Genomic DNA, 11,002 nt, shown 5'->3' on the forward strand with positions numbered 1-11,002 from the left:
TATAGAAATACCTGGACGTAGTTTGACAACATACCCATCACCCTACCACAGAAAAAATCATTTTTGAAAACCAGATTAGGAAGAGCATTGTGCTTTAATGGCAACTCCCACATAGAGGCAGTAAAAAGATCCATAAGTCTGCGCGGCCACAGCACCTAAACACTGTCTAAACAATAATTGCCATCTATTTGAGATTATTTTTTTTTTTACATAATAAGCCATCAGACGAAAAGGAGTCTTCCGAACTTTTGAAATAATGTCTCAAAGTTCCTACCTTTTATGCGGCTCTTGAAACGAAAACGTCAGTGTGTATAAAAAAAACTCCCACCTTCCCTCGCGGGAACCCCTGTGTAGATGCGACGCATAGGGGGTTCACGTTGCAGCGTTGGACAGCGGAGGAACGGCGCTGGAACGATGGAGCAGAGTAGTGCAGGCACCGCGTTTTATAGCTTGCATAACGGTGAGGGGACGCGCCGGCGCCAGTACGTCTGCCACGGCTATGACGCCACACAATCCAACACAATCTACTTTAATCCAATCCAACCCAAATCCAGTCCAATCCAATCGATCCCAATCCATGCCAACCCAAGCCAAGCCAAGCCAATCCAAGCCAATCCAATCGAATCCAATCCAATGCCCCTCGCGAGAGAGTGTTCGCTATCGGAGAGGAGAGGGGTAAGCGGCGGAGATCGCAGCTGGCGCGGCGAGGAGAATGAGGGAGGGGTGGACGCCGACGACGACGCTGGATGCAGGGACTAGGCGAGTGAATGAGATGCCTTCGCATCTAAAACAATAGTTTTTAAAGCTCTTTTAATGCGAGTGCAGCGTACGCTGCTGCGAAATGGACACAAGTGTCCGCTGAATGCTGTTGTGCAATGAAAGGAAGTACAAACATACAAACAACGCTTTGTATACTTTCAAGATTCCATTTTCTGCTCAAAATGAATTTACAGTGACGGCAGAACGATGGATGCTGTAAAGAAATAAGAACAGGCGACTGCTAGGTTTTTCACCTCTTTAGCTGGAATAACAAGTGTGACAAGTGAGGGCAAGGATTAAATCTTTGGGGCGACAATAGCATAAAACTAAGGGAAAAAATACAACCCTTTGTTAGGCACTAGGTTATAAAAAAAGGGCAGGACAAACAATGCTTGTTCTTTTTCTTTAATATTCCCATTGGTGCTGATCCCAGACAGAACAGGGCCGCTCGGCCTAACTCAGAGCACATGTACTTTGGGAAATGATTTTCCATCCGGCCTTTTTCCGGGATACGTTTACGGCCCGTGTACAAATGCGGGCCTTTTGCCCGTACACAGCCGTACTACCATGGCTATCCAACGGCTAGTCTATGTCGGCCGGTCGACCGGCTTTAGTTCATACGGCTAGATTCCCGCCGTAGAGCCTCGGCCATTCAAAAGACACCTGCGTGTGGCCCAAGTACGGCCACCGGAGGTCAGCCGAGGTGCGCGGTCGTCGGACTCCAGAGGGACTAAAGCTGCCGGACGTTCGGCCATGCTACGTGCATTGCAGTTAGCCACATTAGGTTAACTGTAATGAGGCCGGTGCACAACCGCTGCATGCAGCGCAAGCAGATAATTCAGTCGCACTGAGCAACAGCACAAAGCCGCCAGTTTCGAAGAACTTGTTGGGCTAGCTGGCTCGTCTTAGTGAGAAAACACGGGTTCAGCGCGAAAGAACAACCTATGCAGAAAGGACGAGACAACGACATTTCTCAACTTTTATGTGACAGAGCACACACACATAACTACACTTGTCATCTGGTCGCTCATGCACACTTTGGACAGCCGTAACAATCAGTATCCAATCTCCAGTTTGCCTTTGCACCTTCGCGCTTCACCTAATACTACTCATTACTGCTCACAAATAAAGTTCGTGGACGAAAGTCTTATAAACACCCAGCGGATGAAAAACGCGTCTGCCTCGTTCGGCTCCTTAACGGCTTCTTCCTCGGCGAAGGAAAAACCTGACGTCAGCCGGCCGCTCTCCTTCTAAACAGCAGTGCATGGGTGCTGGGCTTGCAGAGGCGTGCCGCTATTCGGATTTACGCCGCTTACCGAAACAATGACATTTAACCTGAGACCTCCCATTCTTTGGTCTCATCATGAACACCGGTTGTCAAATATTCTGCGGCCGCTTGCTTGCCGTAATTCGACCTAAGACCGCTTACCAAATGAGAAACGTACATTCTAGGTCCGTACGTCGGCCGGTCTCTTTTATAACACCAGTTGCCCGAAGAAAACAAATATCATGCCGCCCGACGTGCGGTTCACCGTTAAAAGCGCGAATACATGTCAGCCGCGCTCCGGCCGGTCTCCTTTCCAACACCAACTGCAACAAGATTACGAAATTCCTGTGGCTGGTCGCTTGCCGCGCTTCGGCGGAACACCGCTTTCCTGAAGAAAAACGAGTGCCCTAAGGCCGTGTTGGAGCCGTTCTCTTTCTGAATATCGGCAGCCGAGAGTACACTGAATGTCTGGCAGCCGGGTACCTGCCGTTGTGTGTCTGAGCATGAGCTGCCGGAGAAATACCGAAGGGCTGGAGGCCGAATACTTGCGGTTCAACGTACGGTCAGTGGCTGCCAGAACCTGGATGCTCGTCGGACATGGCGAAAAACGGCCGTAGACATGCCGGTCTTGGGATACACTTTCTGTGCTGCCTGGGATGTAATTTTATAGACCACCGCCGTATTACAAAAACGGTGGTGCCTGATACTTTAGCGAAAATCTTTTACCAAAAACCGCAAATAGCGTTCTACACATGAGGGCGAGAATGGTGCAATTCGCGGTGTTGCAGCGTAAAGGGCGGCGAAATGAACTGCTCGTTGCAAGTGAGAAACAGTCGGTGCACATTTGGTGCAAGTCAAAAACAGTCTAAACAAGGATTTTTGTATATTCAAAATTTGATTTACTGCGATATATTTCTGGCCGGCAGTTCATACCTTTTGTAGTCGCTTCCAAACAAAAACAAGAAGTTTCGTATGCACAAAAGATGGCGAATACAGCGCCTCCATAGATGACTGGAGTATGCGATGCCGCAGAAATGCAAAGCTACATTCAGTGCCTCTGTCTCTGAAGTACTGTCTAAACAACGCCCGGTATCTTTTAAGGAGCTGGTTTCCTGTTGATAATGAGTTGCTGGTGCACCGACACACACCACAGCCGTATTCGATTCACGGCTGTTGCTTGATGCCATGGTTGTCGCCTACGTTTAGAAACATCGAATAGTGCCTGAGCAAATGATGACGAGGATGGCTTCTTCTGAGCGACTGAAGCATCAGAGGCAGCAAAGAGAGTGCCGCAATATGTTCCGTGTGAACGAAAACTCAATGAAAGTGCAATTACGCATGTTTTGTTAGGTTTTCCATTATCAATGAATCGGCAGGCAAGCGGAGAAATGATTTCTTGGTCGCAACCTCTCAGAAACATTTACAAATTTTGTAGAAGCAGATGATGCGACGATGGTTCCTTCAGAGCAAATACAGCATTAAATGTAGCAAAAAGTAATCAATGCTAACTATGAGTATGTGCACAGCCAGGGACCATGTAAAAACGCTTTTGCGTTTGCAAGGTTCGCTTTTCTTTTAATATTTATTAGCATACGACCGGAGAAAGATTGCCTTACTTTTTGACTCATGGGAGGTGGTTCATAACTTGGGTGGCCCCTCTCAGGAAACTTTACAATGTATCAATACGTGGTTTTCAAGATAGCGCTTTCAGCGCGACAGCGCGATAAGGACCAGTTCAAAATTCAACACAGTCGTAACACTGCTTGCTCGGTTTTGAATCTTCAGATGCTTTCTCAAGTTAAGTTGTCATGTTAGAGGACAAATGCTGCGGATTTGTTGAGTTATGGCAGGTAGCTGTTACATTGATTGCCGCCGTACCAGAAAAAATAATTTGTGTATGAACACATGTTGGAACAGTGTTTTCAACAGGCGCAAAACAAAGAAGCGCAATTCTCCAAATCTAACACCTAAAATCAGGAGCAGCCAGGCCCTCGCGATAAGTATAAACAAATGCAAATGTAGGGTTCCGAACATTGTGCAGTACGGACTACTTTGTGGTAACAAAACCCTGTTCATACTACACTTCTAACAACAGCACAACCTAATAAATGGGGTTAGTACAGCGTGGTGCCTCATTTTATGGACGGCGAATCTACATGTAACATAAACTCGAGCAAAAATGTAGAAACAGGATCAAAATAATTTATGCAGGGTAGTCTTACTTCAAATCGCCGAGCGGTGGCAAAGTGGGGTGGCGTATTTGTCAGCATGCATACTCAAAGGGTACGGTACAATCAAACATAATCTTTGAGATATTGACGCTTCGGTAAAATTAGATTTCTTGTAGTAATGCCTACACAATATACGTAAACAAACTATAAAGTGGTCGTGTTTGCAAATTCGTTGGAGGTGTGCAGTATACCTTTATGTTTTTTTGAAAGTTGCAACCTTCGGCGAAAAACAATATTTTTAAACCCCTTATTCAGCCATTTTGAACGCCTGATATTTTACGGTTGGGGCAGCGCACTAAAAGTATTATAAAAGAATTTTGGTTTCTTGTTTTCTTCTGTGCAAATTTTGGGCGGGATTCAAATTTTGGCTGCAACTTCGCCATGCTAAACGCAGGCAATTAATGTTTTTTGCTTGTTTACTAAAGCAGACACAAAGGAGTGTGGAAACAATAGAGTATTATCAATTGTCGCGCCATTTTTTATTCCTTTGGTGAATAATGTACCGACTGGATAGCCAGTGCAAGCTGCTATAAAGGACATATCTCCAGAACACGTCAATATTTTTTTTAATTTGTCCCCAAAACTTTCAGCGGTCAGAATAATCCCGCATACGGTTTTTATCACTTTTATTGACTTGTTTGCTTCATCACTCATAAGGCTGAATGTCTCGTGCATACACGTATATATGTCGGCTTATCTCGTTATGCGTTTTTGAAATTTCAAACAAATGAAATCACGTTACTGGCAGAGAATCTTCGTAACAAACATCAAATCTAGGACCATTTTGCATTTCTTCTATAAATTGTTATATTAGATCTTTTAAGGCATACAGTTTGGTTTTGTCAATCAGTGTCGAAATATATTACATAAATACCGTATATACCGTATACCAGTGCTGCTAAGATACTTCTATTATCGGTCCTATCCCAATTTTTGTCTTCCAGGGTCGGCTTTAGTGATATAAAAAAGTTGGTTGTCAATCCAACATAACACGATAACACTATGTGTATTGGGCGAGACAACATTGAGATTTTATATCAAGTTGGTAAAATTGTCTCTTAATTAACTATCTTTTTCCCATCATTCCAGTGTGCTTTAGTGTGGCTCAGCAAACCTCAAGGCTTAACATACAAAAAAAATCCCGCCATCTCCACGAATCTTCATGGGTAAGTTGGCGAATTCGGTGTGTGACACTTTAGCCACCTTGTCCGTCGCATTTTGCAGAGCGTCTTGTGTCGCGTACCCCCGGTACGCGTCTTGAGCTTGCAGGCGATGAATGACAACCTCTTCTTCTTCCTCTCCTCCTTGTTGTGTAGCAAGGAACGCGTTCAACGTTTTCACCTCTTCGGCCAATTTTGGTTGGCCAATCCCTAGCGGGATCCTGCCACAATCATCATCATTCCGCTGTTTATGGCAGCAACGAGGGGCGGGACAGGGCCCGAGCAAACGTTTTTAGCTCGCAGGTGACGAACTACAACCTCTTATTCTTCCTCTGCTCCATGTTGGGTAGCAATGAAGGCGTTTACGTTTTTACCTCTTCGGCCAATCTTTCATTGGGTAATCCCTAGGGGGATCCTGCCACAATCATCATTATGTGCCGTGTACAGCAGCAACAAGAAACGGGACAGGGCCCGAGCAAGAGGAACTTCGCCCCTAAAAATTTCGCCTTTCCTGCTCATGAGGCGTGAAAGATATACAAATGTTTTACACCATAAATGCAATTCTGACGCAAAGTCACGCGACGTGGACCCAGCATCTGTGACTCTGAATATCCACCAATCAGAATATTTTGAACATGTTCCCAAGATTCCTGACCGTTGCATTGCCACCAATGGGAGATGTTGCAGCCATTGTTCATTGGTAATAGCGTATCCAAAACACTTTCAAACCTTAAGGACAACTCCGAAGCTAGCATATGCCACCGTTATTGCTAATTTATTGTGTATTTTATGACATAGATGATTAAACCTACAATAATAAAAATAATATTTTCTTCTCTGTCATAAATCTAGGTAGAGAGGATGCAAAATTTTCCACGTAGTAACTGTAAGCTACAACGCCTAACCCTTAATCTGTAAACACTTCAGGCATACAGAAAACCTTTTTCACATGATACTTTTTCGTCTTACACATGAAGGTGTCTGTTTTAATTTAGATCTTACGGCTCTAATTATTATAAATAATAGGCTCAGACATAAAAACAATTTTATATCCAACTACAATAAAAGGTTGGAAATAGATTCTTCGTAACGAAGAACTGTGAGTTGGGCTTTTTGGTGTAGGTTCACGATGGGAAACAGTGCGAAAGAAAACTTGGATAAGAAAGACTACGGGACGAAGCGCTACAAGCAACTGATGCGTTTAATAGTGAAAACACATAAATATAAACACACAATCTAAGCCACCAGCGTCACAAAACGGACAGTACAATCTACAATCTTGAACAGCCGCGGGGGACAACCACCTAAACACTGCATACAACCAAACCGCACGTGTGCAAACACCGAAAGACACCCGGTACACTTTATCACCCAAAAGGCTGATAAAGTGTAAAGCGAACTCAGCGTTTCGTAAAAAGACAGATGGTTGGCTGACACAGGTATTTTCTTTTTGGTGTAAAATGCTCCAAATATCTCCTTTCTTGCCCGCTTACTGTGTTTGTCAAGAACGATGGTGTGTGGCCGCTACGGACGGCACGCGCATTCCTTGTGGTTTTGTTTGCCATCTGTGAACGTGAGTTGCAACTCCGGACGGCCCGTGCACTCCTTGCCATGCAGGGCCAAACGGGAACATGGTCCCCCTTTCAACGAGCTGTAATGTTCACGAAGGCGAACGTTCAGGCAGCGGTCAGTCTGACTTATGTACTTCATTCCACACTTGAAATGCATACTATACACAACATCCTTATACTATACTATACACAACACTATATACTATACGATACTATACACAACATGCTGGGTTAGGTCATAGAAACACATGAACAATTTTTTAGGTCACAAAGAAAGAGGTGAAAAAATACCCGCCGGGTGGGATCCGAACGCACGACCTCCAGAATACCAGTCTGGTACGGTAGTATTCCTTTTAAGTGTGCAAAGAAGTACATAGGTCAGACTGGCCGCTGCCTAAACGTTCGCCTTCGTGAACATTACAGCACGCTGAAATGGGTACCTTGTTCTCGTTTGGCCATGCATTGCAAGAAGCGCACGGGCCGTCTGGAGTTGCCACTCACGCTCACTGACGCAACCAAAACCACGAGGACTGCGCGTGCCGTCCGGAGCGGCCACTCACCATCGTTCTTGACAAATACCGTCAGCGGGCAACAAGGGAGATAATTGCAGCATTTTATGTCAAAAAAGAAGAAAATACCAGTTTCAGCCAACCATCTTCGCTATCAGACGCTGAGTTTGCTTTCTTTAAAAAAAGCTAATAAAGTGTACTGTGCCTCATTCGGGGTTTGCACACGTGAGGTTGGGTTGTGTGCTGTATTTTGGTGGTTCTTCCCCGCGACTGTGCAAGATTGTAGATTGTACTGTCCGTTTTGTGACGCTGGTGGCTTAGATTGTGTGTATATGTTTGTGTGTTTTGACGATTAACAGTTTCAGTTACTAGCAGCGCTTCGCCCCGTAGTCTTTCTTGTCCAAGTTTTGTTTCGCACTGTTTCCCATCATAGATTCTTTAAAACATCATTTATTTTAACGATTCTCACAAATATTTTGCAATAAATGTTAACGTAATTAGTGATGAAAAGTTGCCGAATAGCTGGTGTAATACCACAGAAACCACTTGAAGTTTTTAAAAGCCAGATATTTTTAACGCCTCCTAGTAAACAACAGATCAAGCCCTGAATAAAAAGGATAAATGTTATACTTTTATAACGAAACAGAACGTACTATTTCATGAACCTGTAAACAAGATAAAGCCCCTTGTCTAGAACTCCACAATATCAGAACAAGTTACGGATAACTTTTGCTTACCTTTGTGTACCTTTTCTTCTTTTTAAAGATACTACTTACAGAAAATTTCTCCAAATTGTTTAGGGGGATATGGTCTCTCCCAAGTCACTCTAAGAGAATAAACCCATGACGAGTTTTCGGAAATATCTTATTTCAGGTTGAGGATTGATTTTTTTCTGCAACAATCAAGGCCTTAAAAGTCCTATTTAGGGCAAAATAAATTTTTCAGCCTGGTAAGGCTTACTATGCAATTTAAAAAAAGGCAACAAGACACAAACGTGCAGGTAATTGCCATAAAATATTATGGTAACTAAACACAGCTGCTAGTTAAGAAAGTACCTCAGAAACAAGAAAGTTTGCAAGAAGTGCCGAAGAGCGAACATGATAAATATTTGGTAGCAATATGGCAGCAGGAATCATAGTTAGTTATAAGCGTTGTCATCGGGCGATAATTTCTTTGGACAGCACGTGGCAGCGCTAAGCATGTGAAGTAATGTGTAAACCAAAAAGCTGCGGTCACTGAGATTGGTATGCAAGAGTATTGACATGCCCAATGGTCTTTCGAGGTGTAGGGATGGAGCCTTAGACAGTGTGTCAGTAAAACCCAGTAGTAGAGAGGGTGTCAGTGGCATTCATGTCATTGATGTGTTTATTTCAGGTGATACCCAGAGAAGTGTACTCGCCATCAATACAAAGTTATTTTCTCCTCTGCGTGGTTTCCTGCATACTTATTTAGTATTTTTGTGAGGTGATCATGCAGCTATGGAAAAGTCCTGTTGCGAAAAACTGTAATATAAAATATCTTCCTGGTTTTTTATTGTACATGCCTTTTATTTCTACAAAAGTACACCATGATTGTGAGGCCTCGGAGGCAAAGGTGGTGAGTTAAATCAGAGATCACAAGTTAAAATGGAAATGAAAAAAAAATCAATTTCATTTGATGATGCTTCAGAGCCTGGTGAGTAGTCAAAAAAGTTCGTCACCTTAAAATGGCACGCTTAAAATAAAAAATTACACTTCGCATTTAAATTTTTGAGCGGAATTCACCTGGTGGTACACAACTTTTAAGCAGTTTTCAAGTGGTATTGACCCACGATATAAACAGCGAAACCGGAGATTCTGCCAACCCTTACCTGGAATTTGCGGGTGCGGCGTCCCCAACGCCTGAGCGTAAGCAACGGCCATGCTAAAGCCGCCGACGACGCCGCCGCTGTAACCAGGCCGTGCGTCAGCAGAAACAATATAGAGAGATGTGTCCATCGAAGGGTGAGACAGCGGAACATAGCCGTCCTCATGTGCCAGCTAGAGCTACCCCACCGTTGGGCACAAAAGAAAACACCGAAACAATTCGACATGGAAACTTAATGATTCCCATTTATACCATTTATACCCATTTATACCTTTTTAATACTTGGTAAAACACCACCGACATGTTATTCACCAATTTAGAAAACGGAGTCCCATTCGAGGCAAGCAGTGCGCAACAGCTTTAGTTTGTCTGGCGGCGAGATGTTTGTATGTGGTCTCTACATATTGTTTTTCCACTCTGCGAACCGATCCTTAACGTACCTTTGCGAGTACGACGACTTAATTTCGTCGAAGCCGGATTACCCGGAGCATGCTCTCGCACAAGTTATTCAACCCATGCCAATGAAGCACGCAATGGCTGCCAAGCACACCAGAGCAAGCCAAAAATAACCACTGCTAAAGCAGGCGACAAAGCCGTCCATCCAACGAGCCCGTTGGTGCAAGCAGGCCACTGCACTCGAAGAACACTGTGTAATATTGCCATATCGCAGTGCCCTTCGTCGCAGATGGTGTGGGGGTGGGAGGGATTCCGGGAATGAAAACTGCCCTTATCCTCCGGGGCCGCGTTCGCAGTTTTTGTGTCCTGAGCGCCTTGCAGGAAAAGAAAACGCACAGGCAGCGTGTAAGTACTCAACGAAGCGATTTCGACAAACTGGCTTCGGAGAATCGAATGCCGCAGAACATGGCCAACGAGATTTTGTCTCCTAGCGTTATTCCTTGTGGAACAACCGAAATAAATTCCGAAGGATGCTGATGAAAGAAGAACTTTCCGGTCGAGGCACTAGGCGGAACACTGTCCTTATGAGTAAATGTAGCATCTGCCTCTTACAAAAGACAAGAAAACACGCCCTTCGCTTTAAAAACCGATAATGCAGCTGTGTGCGCCCGGAAAATAGCTTCAAAAAACATACTTAATTAAACCAAACATGGTGGTTTACAGCAAAATACAACACTCAGAAAACGGAAGGATCGTAGATGACTTAGTTGTCGGGTCGTCTGCGAATATTTCAAATTGCAAATGGACTAAAACGCTGCCCTGTGTAAAAATCAAGAGACTTTGAAAGGCGGAAAAGATAAGTTTCGAATAAATGTAGACTGTTAGAGAAGAAAACGTATTCCTCCACCAACATAGGGTTTTTAAATAAAACGTGTTTTTGGGATACGTTGTACATACCTTATGGGAGGCTGAGCCCCAAGAAGACAAGGATGGTTGCAATCTATTCTGCAACAATGAGACACATGAAAACGCTTCAAATAAACAAAAAAGGACGTCGTTCTGTTACTTATTCTCAAGAGCACATCGGTTGAAACTTTAATAAACTCGTTCATTGTAACTACACCACAAAACGGTAGCCACAAAAGAAAAGCACAAAGAAGCAGCGTCGTTCGGTCAGCCGCAGTTCACGCTCCTTCAGTGTAGCTTATTTTGTATCCATTCTTTCGGTGTAGCATACCGTGAACTCGTACCAACTAGCCCAACT

This window comes from Haemaphysalis longicornis, unplaced genomic scaffold, assembly GCF_048455015.1.
Source record: "Haemaphysalis longicornis isolate Haplotype H1 unplaced genomic scaffold, Haemaphysalis longicornis Haplotype H1 scaffold_11, whole genome shotgun sequence".
NCBI lineage: Eukaryota > Metazoa > Arthropoda > Arachnida > Ixodida > Ixodidae > Haemaphysalis > Haemaphysalis longicornis.